At 45.5% G+C, this 17,697-nt stretch overlaps 1 protein-coding gene across 4 annotated transcripts in view; it reads right to left on the minus strand.

Moving 5' to 3' along the window:
• The window catches only part of PHRF1 (PHD and ring finger domains 1), a 72,085-nt gene that overhangs the window by 50,591 nt on the left and 3,797 nt on the right, over positions 1-17,697 (minus strand). The window contains exon 1 of one of the 4 annotated variants that reach the window (XM_039536463.1): positions 1,897-2,089. The exons of 2 other annotated variants lie outside the window; for them this stretch is intronic. The gene's annotated coding sequence lies outside the window, so the exon portion shown is untranslated. Of the gene's footprint in view, positions 1-60; positions 82-1,896; positions 2,090-17,697 lie in introns of those variants that run through there. One more of the 4 variants, XM_039536466.1, reaches the window with a different exon arrangement.

A 17,697-nucleotide genomic window follows, 5' to 3' on the forward strand; every position in this document is an offset into this window, starting at 1 on the left:
CTTCCACACTTCACTCAGAGAAAGCAAAAGAGTTATACAGATATATGGAAAAATACCCACCTGCAAGCAAGATCCTTCCCCAGTTTCCTCAACCACCTGAGAGACGTGTGTCCTTCAGAGAGTCCCGCGCACACACACACACACACTCTCCTCTTTTGGTTCTGATCTCTCTTTGCTACAGAGTCTCCTTTTACCAACAGCTTCTCTACAGTCATTCCCCTGAGGCTTTTCCATTCTCCCACCCTCTATGGATAGGGACAAAAATAGATCAGTTGTGTCCCCCTTGAACGGGGACACCAACAACAAAACAATACAGGGGTCAAGACCTGGTAAGTATCACTTATTGGGTTATCCACAGCAACTGTCAGCCTTCCTGCAGATGTGTGAAAACACTCAGGACTACCTTAACACTTTGCATCCATTTAGCAAACATCATGCTATAATACTCATAAAAATTATCGTTATGTCCCACTATTTGATTCTCTCTCTTATCAGTAGATCAGAGATAACATTTAGCAACTTAAGTTGCAAGAATCACACTACAGTCAAAGAACTAAAGGCACTGAAAGCAAGGCACCAGTGCCATCTGAACAATGTTAAAGTGAAATTAGATAATACAAGGTAATCTATCTTTGGGAAAAATACACTGAAGTAAGTATTAGCACCGCAGGGTCAAATTTTAATAGTCTCCTTCCAAATCTACACACAATTTAAATGTTGTGAAAGTTTATATTCACAGGCAAACAGGTTCCATGCAAGCCTTACCTATGCAGTTAGCTGAGACGCCTGCTGGTGGACTAATTCTAAATACTACAAAATAGTTTAAAACATGCAAAAAAACTGAAGCTTTTTCCCACTGGCTGTTGATATCACACACACACTATCCAATAATGATGTGCAATCATATCAACCAAACCAGCTAGTTTTCTTATCTTTCTGTATGTTTCATACGATCAGTAAGAGGCACTGCAAACAGGACAATTACTACACCCAACACCCCTGAGGCAAGCTATACTCACCTCAATAAGTCTTTTAGCAATAAAACTGGATTTAAGTTATAAAATTGTACTTCAGAGGACATTCAAAACACTGAAATCAAGCCACACAGCAGGGATTTGGAGCGGAGCCCAAAGCTGGAGAGCGGAAAAGTGGAGCTGCAGGGTTTTTTTGCCTGGAGCGGAGCCGGAGCACAACTCCAAAGCCCTGCCACACAGTGCCCATATCAACGAAGTAAGCAGTTTTGTGATGGTCCATATTTTGTGACACATTACTAATGTTACCATTCTCTGCCTAAGGGCTCGATACTGCATTTACTACACTAAGATAGCTTTTCTAATAATATTTTTTAAAGGTTTAGTAAGACACACCCAGAAGTTACAGGTCTGAGCTTTTAAAGCCCTAGCCCACCTTGCTGGATGGGTTTGGCAGCAACCAGATCGCCAGCCTTTGATTTGACAGAACCGCATTCCCGCCCCTAAGTCACACTGAGAAAACGGCCCCTGCCACACATTCGTTTAGTAGAGAAACAGCGTTACTGAGATGTAACCTCCAGCACCTCCAAGGCCTGTCGCTACCGATTACATGAGCGGAGCTGGCGAGAGCTGGGACTCCGCCACCCGGAGCTGGGGAGACAGCGGGGCATATGCCGCGGAGCTGCCTGGTGGTGGAGTCGCCTGCCCGCGCGGAGCCCAGCTGGGGGGTGCGGGGAAGCGATGTTGTCCGTGGCCAAGTAAGACGAGTAGCCAGGACAAGCCCCGCACCAGACACGCCAAACTCCCCGCCCGCCGCCAGGCACCGGAGCCCCCCCGCCTCGCGCGCGCGTCTCAGGGCGGGCTGCCACCCGCGGGGCTCCCGGGTGGGGGAGGGGGCGCTCCGCTCCCGGCCTCAGCCACTCACCCCCGGAGAAGAGCCAGCGCCGCCGTCGCGGCCTCACTCAGCGAACGCGCCGCCGCCGCGCTGCCCGGCTGACAAGGAACCGGGAGAAGTGGGCGGGGGGAGGGGAGACTAGGCCGGGACACTGAGGGGAGCGCAACGCCGCTGGGATCCCCACCCGGAACCAGGCTCGCAGCACTTCCGGGTCACGCAGCGAGCTCCGCTCCCCCACAGGGCGGGGACACAAGCTGCTGGGTCGAACCATTGAGTCTACGACGGGGGTGAGGGGATGGAGAGTGCTACGGACCGAACCATTGGGGATGGAGGAGCGAGTGCAGGCTGTCGGGCTGAACCATTGGGTGACTGTAAGGGGGGGAGGGTGTATCTCTGCCCTGCCTGGGCTGTGCACACCGGGGCTAGGTTGTATTTTGCATGAACAAATTTAGGGCAGCTCAGTAGCTGCCGCTGAGGAGCATTCCCCCTAGCTAGGGGGAAGGGATGGTTTCCCCCGTAGCGCAGGCTGCCATGTGGGGGCACACACCAATCACCCTGGCCTGGCACTGGCCCCAGCACATACTGGTGGGCAGGGGAGCCACTCACACAGGTTTTGTTGTCCTACTAGGAGCCAGACACCAACACCTCACCAGCACTGCCCCTTCCTCAGTACACAGCCCACAGAGACTGCCCCAGGCATGCCGTGTGCCTTGCTGCCAGCATCTGAGTGGTGCCTGCCAGGCAGGGAGCTGCCATGGCCACAGGCCACATGAGCTGCAGCCTAGGACATGCTGGGCCCATTGCCCAGGTCGTCATGGGTTCCAAGGTCAAATGGGACCGTTATGTCCTCATCTACGCTACAAAATTAAGTCAGCCTAAGTGAGGTCAATATACAGCCACCGCAGCAAATATTGTGTTTTTTCATGTCCACACTACCCTCCTCACCAGAAGAACTTGCACTGATGTGTGGCGGGCTCAGAGCTGGAGCCCCTCCCTCCACCTGCACAGGGCTGACAACTTGGCCTACCAGCCCTGAGGCAGAAGGGCTCCAGCTGTGAGCCCATGCAGGTCTGACAGCCAGCAGGTGACACTGTGTCATCCTAACTACATCGACCTAAGCACTATGCCTCTCACGGAGGTGGAGTAGGTTAGTGAAGTGGGTGACATATCAGCGGTAACAATGTTGTAGTGTAGATGCTTACAGTTAGGTTAGTGTAAGCTGCCTTACATTGACCTAACTAGTGTAGTAGACCTGACCTGTGATCATCAAGTCTGACCTCCTGTGTAACACAGGCCATAGCACTTCCACAACATTATTCTGAAAGCAGATCTTTTAGAAAAACATCCAATCTTGATTTTAAAATGGTCAGAGATGGAGAATCCAGCACAACCTTTGGTAAATTGTTCCAATGGTTAATTACTCTCAACATTAAAAATTGACACCTTATGTCCATTCTGAATTTGTCTAGCTTCAACTTCCAGCCATTGGATCATGTTATACCTTTCTCTGCTAGATTGAAGAGCCCATTATTACACTGCTCTACAGCCAAAATGCTTCTGAAATAAATGTAGTCAAACTTTACTAATTCTGGGTCACTGAGAACGAAAATGATGCTTAAAATTGTTGATTGGCTCTAGTTTTCAAGTTATGCTATTGGGTCAGTATATACGACCCTTGACTTGGGAATAGCGGAGGATAAGTGAGTTATAAAGGGAAGGGATCTCAATTTAAACCAGAAATGACTAAAATACATCTTTGACTGGATCTATGAATAAATCTATGACTGGGTTATGACAATACTTGCTTTTTAGGCAAAACAATGAATGATGCAATCTGAAGCTGGTATTGCATCATACATGATATGAATTGCATCATGTTATTCCTAGAAGTCATGGATGATGCAATCATAACGAAGCTTACATCACTCTGCTGAACAAATTGCCCTATATCAGCTCTAGAAATCATACAGTGTCGTGCTCTCTTATTTGTCAGTGTTTGATTTTGCAAAGGGACACATTTCTGTTTAGCCAAGTGAGCAGAGATCCCTCGTACTTGTGTGAACAGTGCAGATAACTTCTGCTATGTTTGTGGTGAAGTGACTTTTGCATCACAAAAGCGCAGTATAACCACTATGGTTAAGAAAGCCTATCACCTTTATTTTGGCTGCAAAATTCAAGATCAGGACAAGAGGTGGGCCTCACACATATGCTGCAACACTTGTGCAACAAATCTTTGCCAGTGGTTGAACAGGAAAAGGAAATCTATGCCTTTTGCAGTGCCAATGATTTGGAGAGAGCCAACAGATCATACCAGCAATTGTTACTTCTGCATGGTGCCTCCAGTTGGGAAAGGTGTGTCAAAGAAGAAAAAGTGGACTGTGCATTATCCAAACATTCCATCAGCTATACGCCCAGTACCCCACGGAGAAGGACTGCTGGTTCCTGATGCACCAGAATCATTCTCACTTGAGTCAGATGAGGAAGAGGAAGAGGATGAAACTTCTTGTCCTGAACCATCAATGTCACAGGACCCACGTTTTCTCCCATCCTCCTCCTCTGAACCACACCTCATAACACAAGGTGAACTGAATGACCTCGTCAGGGATTTGGAACTACCCAAGAGTAAGGCAGACCTGTTGGGCTCCAGACTACAGCAGTGGAATCTCCTGGCAGGTGATGTTAGGGTTTCCATGTTCCGTGACCGTCAAAAGGATCTTGTCCCATTCTTCTTCATGGAAGGTGATCTTGTAGCCTGCAACAACATCGATGGTGTGATGGCAGCCCTCAACATCGTTCACGATCCAGATGAGTGGAGACTGTTCATTTATTCATCGAAGACGAATCTTAAAGCTGTTTTACTGCATAATGGCAATGTTTTGCCATCAATTCCAGTTGGTCATGCAGTCCATATGAAGGAAACCTATGACAACATGAAACAACTTTTGAGGTGCCTAAACTATGACCAACATCAGTGGCAGCTTTGTGGTGATTTGAAGGTTGTTGCTCTCTTGGTTGGTCTGCAGACTGGATACACAAAGTACTGCTGTTTTCTCTGCGAATGGGATAGTCGTGCAAGAGATTCCCACTACATCAAGAAAGATTGGCCACTCCGACAGTCATTGGAGTCTGGGAGGAAAAGTGTTCAGCATCCACCACTTGTTGAATCAAGGAAGATTTTGTTACCACCCTTACACATCAAGCTGGGTCTGATGAAGAACTTTGTCAAGGCCATTGACAAAACACAAGCAGCTTTCAAGTACCTCTGTGGAAAATTTCCAAGGTTAAGTGAAGCTAAGATAAAGGAAGGTGTCTTTGTTGGTCCTCAGATTCATGAACTTCTTCGAGATGATGCATTTGACCATGCACTGCATGGCAAGGAAAAGACGGCATGGAAAGCCTTCCAGTTAGTGGCAATACATTTTCTCGGAAACAACAAGGCAGACAACTACAGGTTGTTGGTGGAAAACCTCCTCAAGGCATATAAAAGCCTTGGTTGCAACATGTCACTAAAGATACATTTTTTGCACTCTCATCTAGATTTTTTTCCACTGAACTGCAGAGCAGTGAGCGACGAGCACGGCGAGCGATTTCACCAGGACATTGCAACAATGGAGAAATGCTATCAGGGCAAATGGAGCCCATCAATGCTTGCAGACTATTGCTGGACAGTGACAAGAGATGCTCCATTTAATGAATACAAGAGACAAGCCAAGAAGTGCCAAGTAGACACTGAATAGGACTAAACTATGTACATAATAGTTTTTTGCCTTCAGTTTCATAATAAATTTTAGTTATATAACCCTTTTGCTGATTTTTAAAGTGTTACATAAACAGGACAGGTGAAATATTATCATGTAAAGCAACCATAAACACATGAAAAGACCTAGGTTTACAATTTATGATTAAAACTCTACTATCTACACAATATACATAGACATAAAATGTAAAAACTTAAATATCTTAGAAACAGTAGCCAATCAGTTGTTTTAATTGTCATATTTGAATTCAGCACATCAAAATACATAATAAATATCACATTTTATCTCTGAATCAGACGACTTCTCAAAAATTGTAGACCAGTGATATTTGATCCCCATGTAGATACTTACAAATATTTTGCCTTCCCCTGCTCTAGGATGCTTCGTTCTAGTTGGATATCTCCCCCGTTTACCTTTTCTTTCTTTACTCAGGGATATATTTACAGGCTACAGGCCCGGGATACCAGCAAATAAAGGGCAACATCCACCAACCAAAAGGGATTTGCCCATATCATTAAAAAAAATCATCTTAACTTGACTTCTGCATAATTATTGTTCATATATTTTAAGACCAGAGGGACCATTAAATCTAGGCTGATCTCCTATATTACACAAGCCATAGAATTTCACCAAGCTACCCCTGTTTTGAGCCCAGTTACTTGTGTTTGATTAAAGCATATTTTCCAGAAGGGTATTCAGTCTTTATCCAGGGATGAAGAATCCATCATCTCCTTGGTAGTTTGTTCCAATGGCTAATCACTCTCACTTAAGAAAAAATGTTCCTTATTTCTCATTTGAATTTCTCTGGCTTCAGCTGCCAGCCACTGGTTCTTGTTATGCCTATTTTGGGGGGGAGAAGGGGGCTAGATTAAAGAGTCCTTTTTTTGTACTCCCTGTGAAGGTACTTATGCATTGTACACTCAAATCACCTATCAATCTTCTTTTCAATAACAGACTGACTGAGCTCTTTAAGCCTCTTACTATGTCATTTTCTCCAGCCCGCAATCATTTTTGTAGCTCTCTTCTGAATCCTCTACAATTTTTCAACATCTTTTTTAAAATATGGACACCAAAACTGTATGCCACATTCCTATATTAGTCTCACCAATACTATATACAGAGATAAAATCACCTCTCTGCACTTACTCACCTGTTTATACATCCAAGGATCACATTAGCCCTTTTTGCCACAGCGTCAAGCTGGGAGCTCACATTAAGTTGTTTGTCCATTATGCCCCATAAAACCTTTTCAGAGTTACTGCTTTCCAGGATACAGTCCCCCATTCTGTAGGTATGGCCTGCTTTCCTTGTTGCTAGACTATGACCTTTTATTTGACTGTATTAAAACACATTTTGTTTGAATGGGCCCAGGTTACCCAGCGATCCAAATCATTCCGTACGACTACTTTGTCCTCATCACTATTTACCACTCTGCCAAGTTCTGTATCAGTCGCACATTTTTTCAGAAGTGATTTTATATTTATTTCCAGATTGTTGATAAAAATATTGAACATCATCAGGCCTAGAACCAACCCCTGAAATCCCTAGTCAAGTTAAAGAGTCTGAGGCAGCCTTAGGTTACCTTGACCTCCTACCTCAGTTGAAACCTACAAATTGCCCTATCACTAGGATTTTGCTTCTAGCGACATAACTCAGGATAAGAGCAAGCCTTTTTTCCTGGTGAAGACAAGGCCACAGAGGTTGGTGAAGTTCAGCCACTTGAGTAATTGGAGATAAGAAAAAACTTACATATTTTAGCCATTTATCTATTTATTCACTGTCCAGTAATTCAGATAGGTCAAGAGATTTTCCTCAACCTGTCAAAACATCGTCGTCAACTCCTGGCTACACCAAGCATGGAAAGTTTCAACACCAACATTTTTCAGAATGTTATGAGCATGTGAAAATGGGAGGAAGGCTTTAAAATGAACATCCTGACATAACTACAGCGATTGCAAACTAGGAGGCATCTAAGATGAAATCCTGGCTCTGTTGGAGTCAATGGCAAAACTTGCATTACCTTCTTATTACCAGGATTTCAGCCCCTGGAATTTTTTTACCTGAGGAAGAGGATTGTAGCATTGCCAACTTTTCTGATTTTATCACAATTCTTGTGATACTTGGTATTTTTCTAAAAGCCCAGCTGCTGGAATGTATAGAGCATGAGAAAATCTTGAGAGGTTAATCGAATGCACTCTAAAGGCTCAGAAATCAGAAGGCAAAAAACACCCAAACCCTACTCAAAATGTACTATCTTTAAAAAAAAAAACTCGCGATTTTTTAGCCAATCTCATGATTTTTGTGGGTGTGACTAATGACTTTTGAATGCTTGGGATTGGCAATACTGGGAATGACAGTGGGAGTATGGTGAAAAAGCAAGCTAGAATGGTGAAAAGAACAAGAATGAGAAGTAGATTGCTGCCTATAAGTGTTTAGGGCCTAGTTTTATAGGGATACTACTGAGCACCCACCGCCGCGGGACTGGGAAGCGGCGCGGCGCTCCTCCGCGCTTGGGGGGGGCAGCCTACTTTGTAGAGCCGCCCCTGTGAGCACCCACAACTTCTACTGAAGTCAACTGTAGGTGCAAGGACTCAGCACTTCAGAAGTTTTCCAAAGGGCTCAGCAGACAGCTGCTCCCATAGTGACATTATGGCCAGATTTTCAAAACAGGGGAACATCCAACGTTCTGAGCTCATGAAATTCTAGCCGCGATTGTGGGTGCTGAGATCTTTTGAAAACTCTGGCCTTCACACGTTCTCAAACACACGTTTGAGGGCACGATAAAGGAGACAATACACGAGCTCCACCACTAGAGGTCTCTCCTATACTCATTAAGAACACCGCACCCTCCTATCTGACTAGCCCACTGACAATGTATGTTATCTGCAGTGTAGGGGTAGCTGTGGCGGTCCCAGGATATTAGAGACAAGCTGGGTGAGGTAATATCTTTTATTGGACCAACTTCTGCTGGTGAGAGAGACAAGCTTTCAAGTCACACAGAGCTCTTCCTCAGGGCTGGGAAAGACATCCCAGCATCACAGCAAAGGGCATTTTGTTCCATGGGTGGCAGGTATAATAGACACCTGGGCCACGGTGGTCCCACCCCTTCCCCTGCCATGTCTCCTCCAGTCCACACCCCACCCCGGAGGTCCCCGCTGCTCACCACATCCCTCCTCCTCGGAGACAGGGGAGTGAGGAGGGACGCGGAGAGCCAGTGGTGGGCGGGGGGAGTGAGGAGGCTCGGCTGGGCACTGGGGCCAGTGGTTCGGATGAGGGGCCTTCAGGGGCGACTGGACCCAGGCACTTGGGGGGCTGGCCTGGCACTCGGGGGGCCAGTGGCTCGGCTGGGGGAGGGCCTTCAGGGAGGGGGCCGGTGGCTTGGTCTGGCGCTGCGGCCAGCTCGGTGCCCACGGGGCCGGTGGCTCGGCCTGGAGCTGGCAGGTGGGGCTGGTGTCGGCTGGGGAGGCCGTCAGGAGTGGGGAAGCCAGCAGCGCTGGGTCTGGCCCGGCACTCAGGGGGGCGGTGGGTCGGCGGCTCGGCCCGGTATGGCTGGGGCGGGCCAGACCTCCTCCAGTCCCAGGGAGGCCCCTCAGGCCTTCTCCTGTTACGGGAGGGTGGAAGGGAAAGGCAGGGCCAGCGGGCTAGCCTCCCCAAAGCAGGGGTTGACCTGCCGCCCATGTTTCGTTCCACCTTGCCTTTTGCTGCGACACCGGGAGTACCTTTCCCAGACCTGAAGAAGAGCTCTGTCTGTGTGGCTCGAAAGCTTCTCTCTCTCACCAGCAGAAGTTGGTCCAATAAAAGATATTACCTCACCCAGCTTGTTTCTCGTATCACAGTTTTTAGAAGGGAGAAGCCTACTGCTATTAATGCTCAGAGCCAGAGGAGAGAACACAGCTGTTTCCATGCAGCCAGAGACTAGAAACTAGGCAGGATGAAAAGAACTGCTGATAACCACTCACCTACTGGCTGCATGCATGTCTGAGCACCTAGGCGGTGGTCAGCTGACCTCTGCTCCGCTGCACTTATGCATCCCTGAGACCTTCAACTCCACAGCAGCAATGAAGGACATAAAGGGATGCTGCAAAAATATGCTTTTAGCAACACACTGGAAATATGTGACCAATACATAGAGTGGGAGTTCATCCCCACCTGATGGGAGTTCACCTGAATAACAGAAAAGAGCAAAACTCAAAAGCTGGTAAGCAGTTTGTCTGCTGACACAGATACCTCAAGGTGCTCACTTTAATGGAGGTTGCCACACAAGTCCTGATTCTGCTTTACCAGTGTTTCCCACCCCCCTGCGAACTGGGGAATGGGGGCACAGAAAAAGATAACACAACAAGGCAACCTCACATTCCTCCCATCTCCAGTTACCTCCCGCCTGATCGCTTCTTCATAGTATCCCAGCATCCAGCTATCGTGCCACTAATGGTACATTCTCCGGGGTCCCCACTGCATTAACTGGGGGAGGGAAGAACTCTACTGGGATTTATGGAAGGATAGCTTCCCTCCTGAACTGGGCCATTCCTATCCCTAGGAGGAAAGGTGAGGAGGAAATAGGTAGTTCAGCTACAAACAAGAGCAATCCTCTTCCCCCTCTAAAAGACATGGGAGGGAATGAAAAGAAAATACAGTTATAACTGAGACTAAGTAGTAATATCATAGGTGCTGACTCCATGGGTGCTCCCAGTGCCTCCCACCCGCCGGCGGCCCCACTGATCAGTGCCTCCCCCCAGCACCTCCTGCAGATCAGCTGTTTAGCAGCATGCAGGAGGTGCGGGGGGAAGGAGGAAGAGCGAGATGCACTCAGGGGAGGGGGCAGAATGGGGCAGGAAGAGGCAGGACGGGGGCAGGGGCTTGGGGGAAGGGGTGGAGTGGAGGCAGGGCCTGGGGCACAGGAGAGGCTGGTCAGCCTTGCAACCATCTCAACAGAGCCTGAGCTGGCCCAGCCTGTGGACCTTCAGGAAGCTGTTCAAATCTTCGCAACCAAGAAGGCACGGAAAGCACCACTTTGATTATTCAAACAAATAAAAATGCCAGTGTTTACTATGCAGACAAGAAAAGTTACTTTTGCTGTTCAGGCGTTTGAAAGTTAAGTGTTACTTAAAATTTTTGAACAAGGCATTTTAAGTTGTTAGTTCTCATTTACTGGGGTAGGTAGCAGAGCAGTACCATGAGAGGAGTAGAACAGGAAGAAGGCAGAACTGAGACCTTTCATAGTTTTGGCCCAAGCGAGGGGGCATCGGGGCATCATTTGAGCTCCCTGCCTCAGGTGCCAAAATGTTGTAGGCCGGCCCTGGCTGCGGGAAGCCCACTGTGTGGAAGGGGATACTGAATGCTCCGAGGTCAGACCCAGGAAGGTCGAAGCTGTGTTAGCTTCTTGCCCTGGAACAGTATATGCTCAGAGAGAGGAGGCTCCCCCAGAGTCCTGACTGGCTTCGTATGGAGTAGTTCCAGAGCATCGTCCTAGTGACTCCGTGACACTAGGTCACCAGCTTAACTCCAGGCTGGAAGTTTTTACCAGCTGATGGTTGATGTCCAGTGTGAAAGGAGTTTGGTGGTGCCAATTCTTGCCCCAAGCCTTGATTCAAAGCCCACTGAAAAGACTCCATTGGCTTTGGAGAATTTTAGATCAGGCCCCCAACTGGTTCATCAGGCCCGCAAGGTGTCAATACTACAAAATCCTCCTTTGTTTAGAGCCAGCCTTGTCAGCAGTCGCATCAGGAAGACCAAACAGTATTTCCCTCTGATTCCCTAGAAGTGATCCTCTCCCACCTCAAACAAGGTTCAGGCACAAGGAAAAGCTGTGTCAGGGAAACTTGGACTCTCATGGTTTGTTCAGTGGATAAGCAGAGGACTTCACTCGGGCATCTTTCTCTAACTCCATAAAGATATGTAAGCTCCATCCTGCATGAAAAAAAAACCCAGACTATGGTTTGGGGAATCTCATTTTGAAAGGAAAATGCTGGTATTTCTATGTATAGATGAAAGGCTTGGAAGGAATCCCTTGTGCCATCTAGTCAGACCCCTGGCAACAAGGAGTTCACCATCAGCCTATCAGCTCTCACTCAGAACACCTCTGAATTTGCTGGACTGTAACTCCCTTATAAGACATCCTGTTTCTCTCTCTGCTTGGGATTTGCGTTGACCCCCCCGCACATTATCTCTCATTTACTAATGAAAGTGGTCAGTAGCAGCATTCCTATTTTCTAGCAGATGCACGGAGACACAGAACCAGCAGGGTAGCAGCTTTGCTTAATTTGTGTTTGTACTGTAGGCTGTGTTATCAGATGCCATATTAACCAGCAGGCTCTTTCTTTATTTACAGGATTGACGCCCACTACCTACAGAACCAAGTAAATGAAACAAGAGTGAATCACATCACAGGGGTGTGGATCTGTACTGGTTTCTTTATAGTTTTATCACTTTACCTATACCCAACCCTCTTTCTCATTCTCCCTTGATTTTCCTGGCCCAGGAGCTGAGGTGTTTGAGTTAATTGCTAACCATGCCCCTTCCACCATCAGATTGTTTTGCTAGAGAGGTTTTTTAACCTAGTTAGCTAGCATGGGCAGGTGAGGATTATTCACTGTGACATGTCAGCCTGAGACATTTGCTGAGATTATCCTGATTAAAAATTGTACAAAAGATGATAGGAATTGGAGGGTCTGGCTTCATTGTAATGGGTCCCCTGAGACATGTTACAGAAGGGAAAGCTGAAATTAACATAAAATAATTCACTGGAAATAAAATTAATAAATATACAATATAATGTATTAGAATATTTAAAGATTTTTATATATCTTTTTTAAGCAACCAGGTTAGTTCCTAGTTGAAAATTTGAGATTTCCCTCTCAAATCTGCACAGCTGAGCTCAACTCAAACGTTTGGCTCACCTGCTGGGGAAATCACACAAGTAGGGAGAAAATAATTCTTCCTGTATTATTTCATCCTCTACAGTCTTCTGTAGGTCTTTAAATCTTGACAGTCCATTGGAAAGGGAACTGAACCCACATTGCCCATGAGTCAGTCAAGAAAACTGCCCTATCTATTTATGAAAAAAGGAAGCAAAATAAAGCACAGGATCTGTGAAATCTGTAGAGCAATTAAATACAGGTGCACACATACAACCAAGAAACAGGCATGTTCCAGGGTCAGCACTGGGCTGGCACCTTGTTAGAAGCTGAAGAAAGAGAGAAACAGAAATCCCTTCCCTGATGATACAAACGTAGCTAAGTGAATGTGCCAGTGTATTCTATTATTTTCTCACCGGTCTGAGAGAGAGATGAAGTGAGAGGGGGTAGAGGGCTGCCTTAAAGCAACAGCCACTAACCACTGTACACTTTAAAGAAAAACAAGCCCTTCATTATGAAAATATTAATTAAACATTGTTGGGAATTTGGAATTGCACAGTTTTGATACAAAACAGCATTTGTGGCCCACTGAGAGAATCATTCTTACTACAGGGAGCAGGAAAAGTCCCATCCTGGTCTCTTTTTACTTACAGAACAAACAAAATAATTTTGTTCCTCTTTGTTTATGCCAGTTCTGGTACCAGTTTCAGCTTGGCAGTGATCCTAGCAAGGAGACAGGCCATGCTGATTCCTATCCTAGAGTACACCAGAGGAGGACACCTTCCATCATCCCAAAATGTGATCGTCTTTAAAAATAAATTTAATCTTTTGCGAATTCTTGGTTTCAATGTGATTTGAAACTGAGCTGGAGACAAAGGGCCAAATTCTCCATTGGGGTTAGCAAGTCCTACTCCATTGAAGTACATGGAGGTACTCCCACGAATGTCCCAGAAACTAAAAGCTAGATCCATCCTCCTTTGAAGTCAGTGGGGAGTCTTTCAGCTTACATCAATGGATACAGAACTGGACCTTAAAATCACACCTCTTCCATTTTCCAATATAGCAAATACAGCTGTTTGCTCACTGAGACACTGCTTCTTTCCATATCGCTGTGTTGTCTTGGTTTCAGCCCCTGCTTTACAATATATGTTTTCAATATAAGGCACAGAGATTTAGTTGTGTGCAACACTTACTGTATTAACAGTGGGAATCATGCAGCTAAGCCACTCAGAGCTGCTTTGAAAACACACTCCAGAACTCCTTTCCTTTTCACCTGAGGCTTGCATGCAGATTTATAGTGCCTAGCACAAGGGGGCCTCCATCCCTGATTTGGGCCCGGGGGCACTGCTGCAGTATAAAGTAATAAATAAATAACAACAACAGTTTGTAAGGATCACGTTTTACATGAGAAAACTTTAGATCTGTCAAAGCACAAAGGGGACGAAGTGTCTTGGAAGATAAACTAACAGGAGCATCAGAGAAATCTACTGGTCCATCTCGACTCACAGGAAAGGTTGAAGCACTTGTGAAATGTAGCCAGTGGAGGAAGAGTTTTGCAGAAAGAGGGATGGCTCTAGTAACTCCAACACCGAGGTTGTTAACCATAGTCAGAATTTAAGTCGTGAGTAGGGAACAAAGCAGAGGAATTAATCAAGTTGGCTTTCACATGATTCTCCTCATGTGAAAGCCAACTTGATTAAACAGCAGCCAGCTTTCTAGGTTCCCTTTCCACTGTGCTCAAGCAGAACTCAGGCAGGATGGAGAAATCAACCACTCAGTATACAAAAACAGGGCCAAAGGTAACCCTGGTGCAAGCAAGTGGCACTCCCATTGACTTCTAAGGAGATTGCACCGGCTTACATAAATGGTTGAATTTAACCCCCTTTGTTAAGCATCCAAAAGAAATTTTAGGTCAGCCAGTTACCATGGAATCATGTGATGCAACTGCCAAAATGAAGCCAAAAGCAAATGGCCAGAAAGAGACAAGTTTGTGTCCTGCAAAGTAACTGCATAGAGCACCATATCAATCCCTGCTTTTTGGGTCCACTCTATGGCTTCCCAAGTCAGAGATGGCACACCAAAGGGCCACTGGTGAGCACATGCTCTTCAGCTGTCTCTGTTCCTTTAAAGTGCTATTAATCCTGCAGATTCCCTTATAGTGATGTGCACTCTGTCGCATTCATCCCCATGGTCAGGCATAGGCCAGGTTCATAGTATCAGCTGTGTTTCCAGCATGCTGCTGCAGAGAGCAGGACAAATGGCCAGGTGCCAGTCCCCCATAAGATGCTGCTAAATGAAGCTGAGGAGGGAAATTGTGTTTTCCTGTGACCCCCCCAGGGTCTTGTTTTAGCTGCCAAAGCCCTCCTGATCCTCCCCATGACGAGTGCCTTCCTTGACCCCATTCCATATTCAACTCTGACTAGAATCTGAGACTGATGTATTTGTAAGATGGGCAGAAACTCAGGCAGACTCCTCAGATCCATACATCTGACTGTTCCCAAGGCCCTGAATAACCTCTGGCTGACCCTCGGAAATACCAGAGATTGCCATTATCTGCATTGTCACACAGAAGTGCATATGCCTCATCCTACCCCCTGCCCCCAAACTGGCCACGCATCAGAGAGTCATGGCATAGAAGATGTGTCTGCTGTTAATAAAATCACTAGAACTGACATAGGTTGTGTGATGATGCAATATGGTAATACCCTGTCAAATAGAAAGCTCTGATGACAGTATTTCTATATAATGTCTCTGTAAACAAAAGCTAACTATTGTACTCATTGTTTCATTTCTGATGTTTGCATGGCAAGGATTTGTAAACTTGTTAAAGCTTTCCAAATAAATAAATAGTTAAAAAAAAATGAAAATGTCATTGCTGTTTGGAGTGGTGGATGGGCACCACCTCTTTCAGAGGTACATGTACTGGCTAGCACCAGTTCTCTGTATTACAGCATGTAATATCTTTAGTGTTACACAGTGAGGAAGTGTACTTTGGCTTCTGACTAAAAATCACCTATTGTCTTCACACTGTGGATTTGAACCTACTCCAAGCTCTGCTCTCCACTGTGTGTCACGCACAGCTAGGCACTGTGATAATTAGAACTGCAGCTACGTTCCCCTCAGAAACCCCATTCTGGTGAGTTCACATCATGGCTGTAACATTTATCTCTGGGGCAAAGATTAGCAAAGACAACCTAATTGGTATGGTGTAGTGAGTTAAATGTCAAGTTTGAAATCCTGAGAGCCCCAGATTCAACTCTCAGCAGTGTTGTCTCAGCCCTTCATCTTTCCAGTGAAAATAAACTTGGATCTGTGCAGTTTACTGTGCAAAAGCCTTTATCCTTCAACCTAACCAGATGCCTGTCTATAAAGATCCATGGCATTCTTCATAAGAAAAGGGCTTGTTTGAGGACACTTGAACCACGTCTTTTCCCCTTACTGTTGTGTTGTGTGCTGATTAGTGGAGGATCGTTTGGTCATAATGTCTGTATTAGCTGTGAATGTTCCTGACACATTCTGGCAACCTGTGTGCCTTGATCCCCTGTAGTGATTGATTTACTAGATGACAGCAGCTTGTTACCAGATAATGGAGTTCCTCAAGAGGTAGAAGATGCTGAAGCTTTTTTTTTTTCAAACTTTGTTGATGACCGCTGCAGGGGGATCTTTACATTTTGTGCAAAATTCCCAGTGAAGTCAATGGATCTGATTCTGATTTCACAGTGCTTTTACACCCATATAACTCTGTTGGCTTACATGGCATTACTCTGGATTCAGAGTAGCAGCCGTGTTAGTCTGTATCCGCAAAAAAAACAGGAGTACTTGTGGCACCTTAAAGACTAACAAATTTATTTTAGCATGAGCTTTCGTGAGCTAAAGCTCACTTCTTCGGATGCATAGAATGGAACACACAGACAGGAGATATTTATACATACAGAGAACATACAGAGAACATACTTCCACCTTTTCATGTTCTCTGTATGTATAAATATCTCCTGTCTGTGTGTTCCATTCTATGCATCCGAAGAAGTGAGCTTTAGCTCACGAAAGCTCATGCTAAAATAAATTTGTTAGTCTTTAAGGTGCCACAAGTACTCCTGTTTTTATTATTCTGGATATACACCAGTGTAAATGAGAGCTGAATCAGGGCCCAAGGGAATTTTGCTTGAGTAAGGAATGCGGAATAGGACACTACATATAAAATAAAATGAGGAGTCCTTGTGGCACCTATAAGCTTATGCCCAAATAAATGTGTTAGCCTCTAACATGCCACAAGGACTCCTTGTTTTTTTTTTGCTGATACAGACTAACACAGCTACCATTGAAACCTACATATAAAATATAACCATGGACATTAAAAAAAATTTTTTTAATGCTATAGCTGATTCTAAGCCAGCCAAGGGTGATAATGTATATAGAATTTATGAGACTTAATCATGTTTTTATCGTTCAAAAATTTCTCTGAAGTTTGGGTGGGTGGCCATTTTCCTACACTTAATTAATTCTTCACCAGCTTCAGCCGGGATTGCCCAAACTTTGCCCAGCTGAGGGCAGCACTGGCAACTTTACAAGACTCTAATGGTCAAACCAAATTTGCATAAAATGGAACAGAGCCTCCCTCATTAGTACTACAGAAACGTGGTCTGCAGAGTACAAGGCCCAGCATACAATGCTTCATCTTGATCCTGAAGACCACCTCTTAGCTTTGCCAGCTGTCCCAAAAACTGCAAGCTCAGGTTGGTTGTTGTGATTGCACCTCTGCAGGACACTCAGAGGGTAGTGAGATGAGCAAAGAAGTGTTGCAGCCTATCGGTCTCTAATTTGTGCAGTGTAATAAACTTTAGGGAAAGTGTGTGGTTTCAGGGTCAGAGCAGCAGGGGTGGATGGGAGTGAGAATTCTGAAGCTGCATGCCAGAGTCTACCACTGACTCATTGTGTAACCACAACTAAGGTACTCTTTGGGGCTTAGTTTATCTATCCGTAAAAATAAACCTGGTCTAGTACAATTTACTTCACAAGGGTGTTGTTAGGCTTACTTAACTCTTGTTTTAGCACTCTTGAGATTCTCAAGTGAAAGATACCACGTAAGTGAAAAGTGCTACAATTGCTGAGAGGACAGCATCAAAACCCCAAAAGTTACAGAGAATGTATCTGACCCTTAAAAGGATTGTTTTATAATTTGCCCATCATATTCTTGGGGAAAATGCTAACTTATTTGGCCA

Source organism: Mauremys reevesii, linkage group 4, assembly GCF_016161935.1.
Source record: "Mauremys reevesii isolate NIE-2019 linkage group 4, ASM1616193v1, whole genome shotgun sequence".
In the NCBI taxonomy this organism is placed as follows: Eukaryota; Metazoa; Chordata; order Testudines; family Geoemydidae; genus Mauremys; species Mauremys reevesii.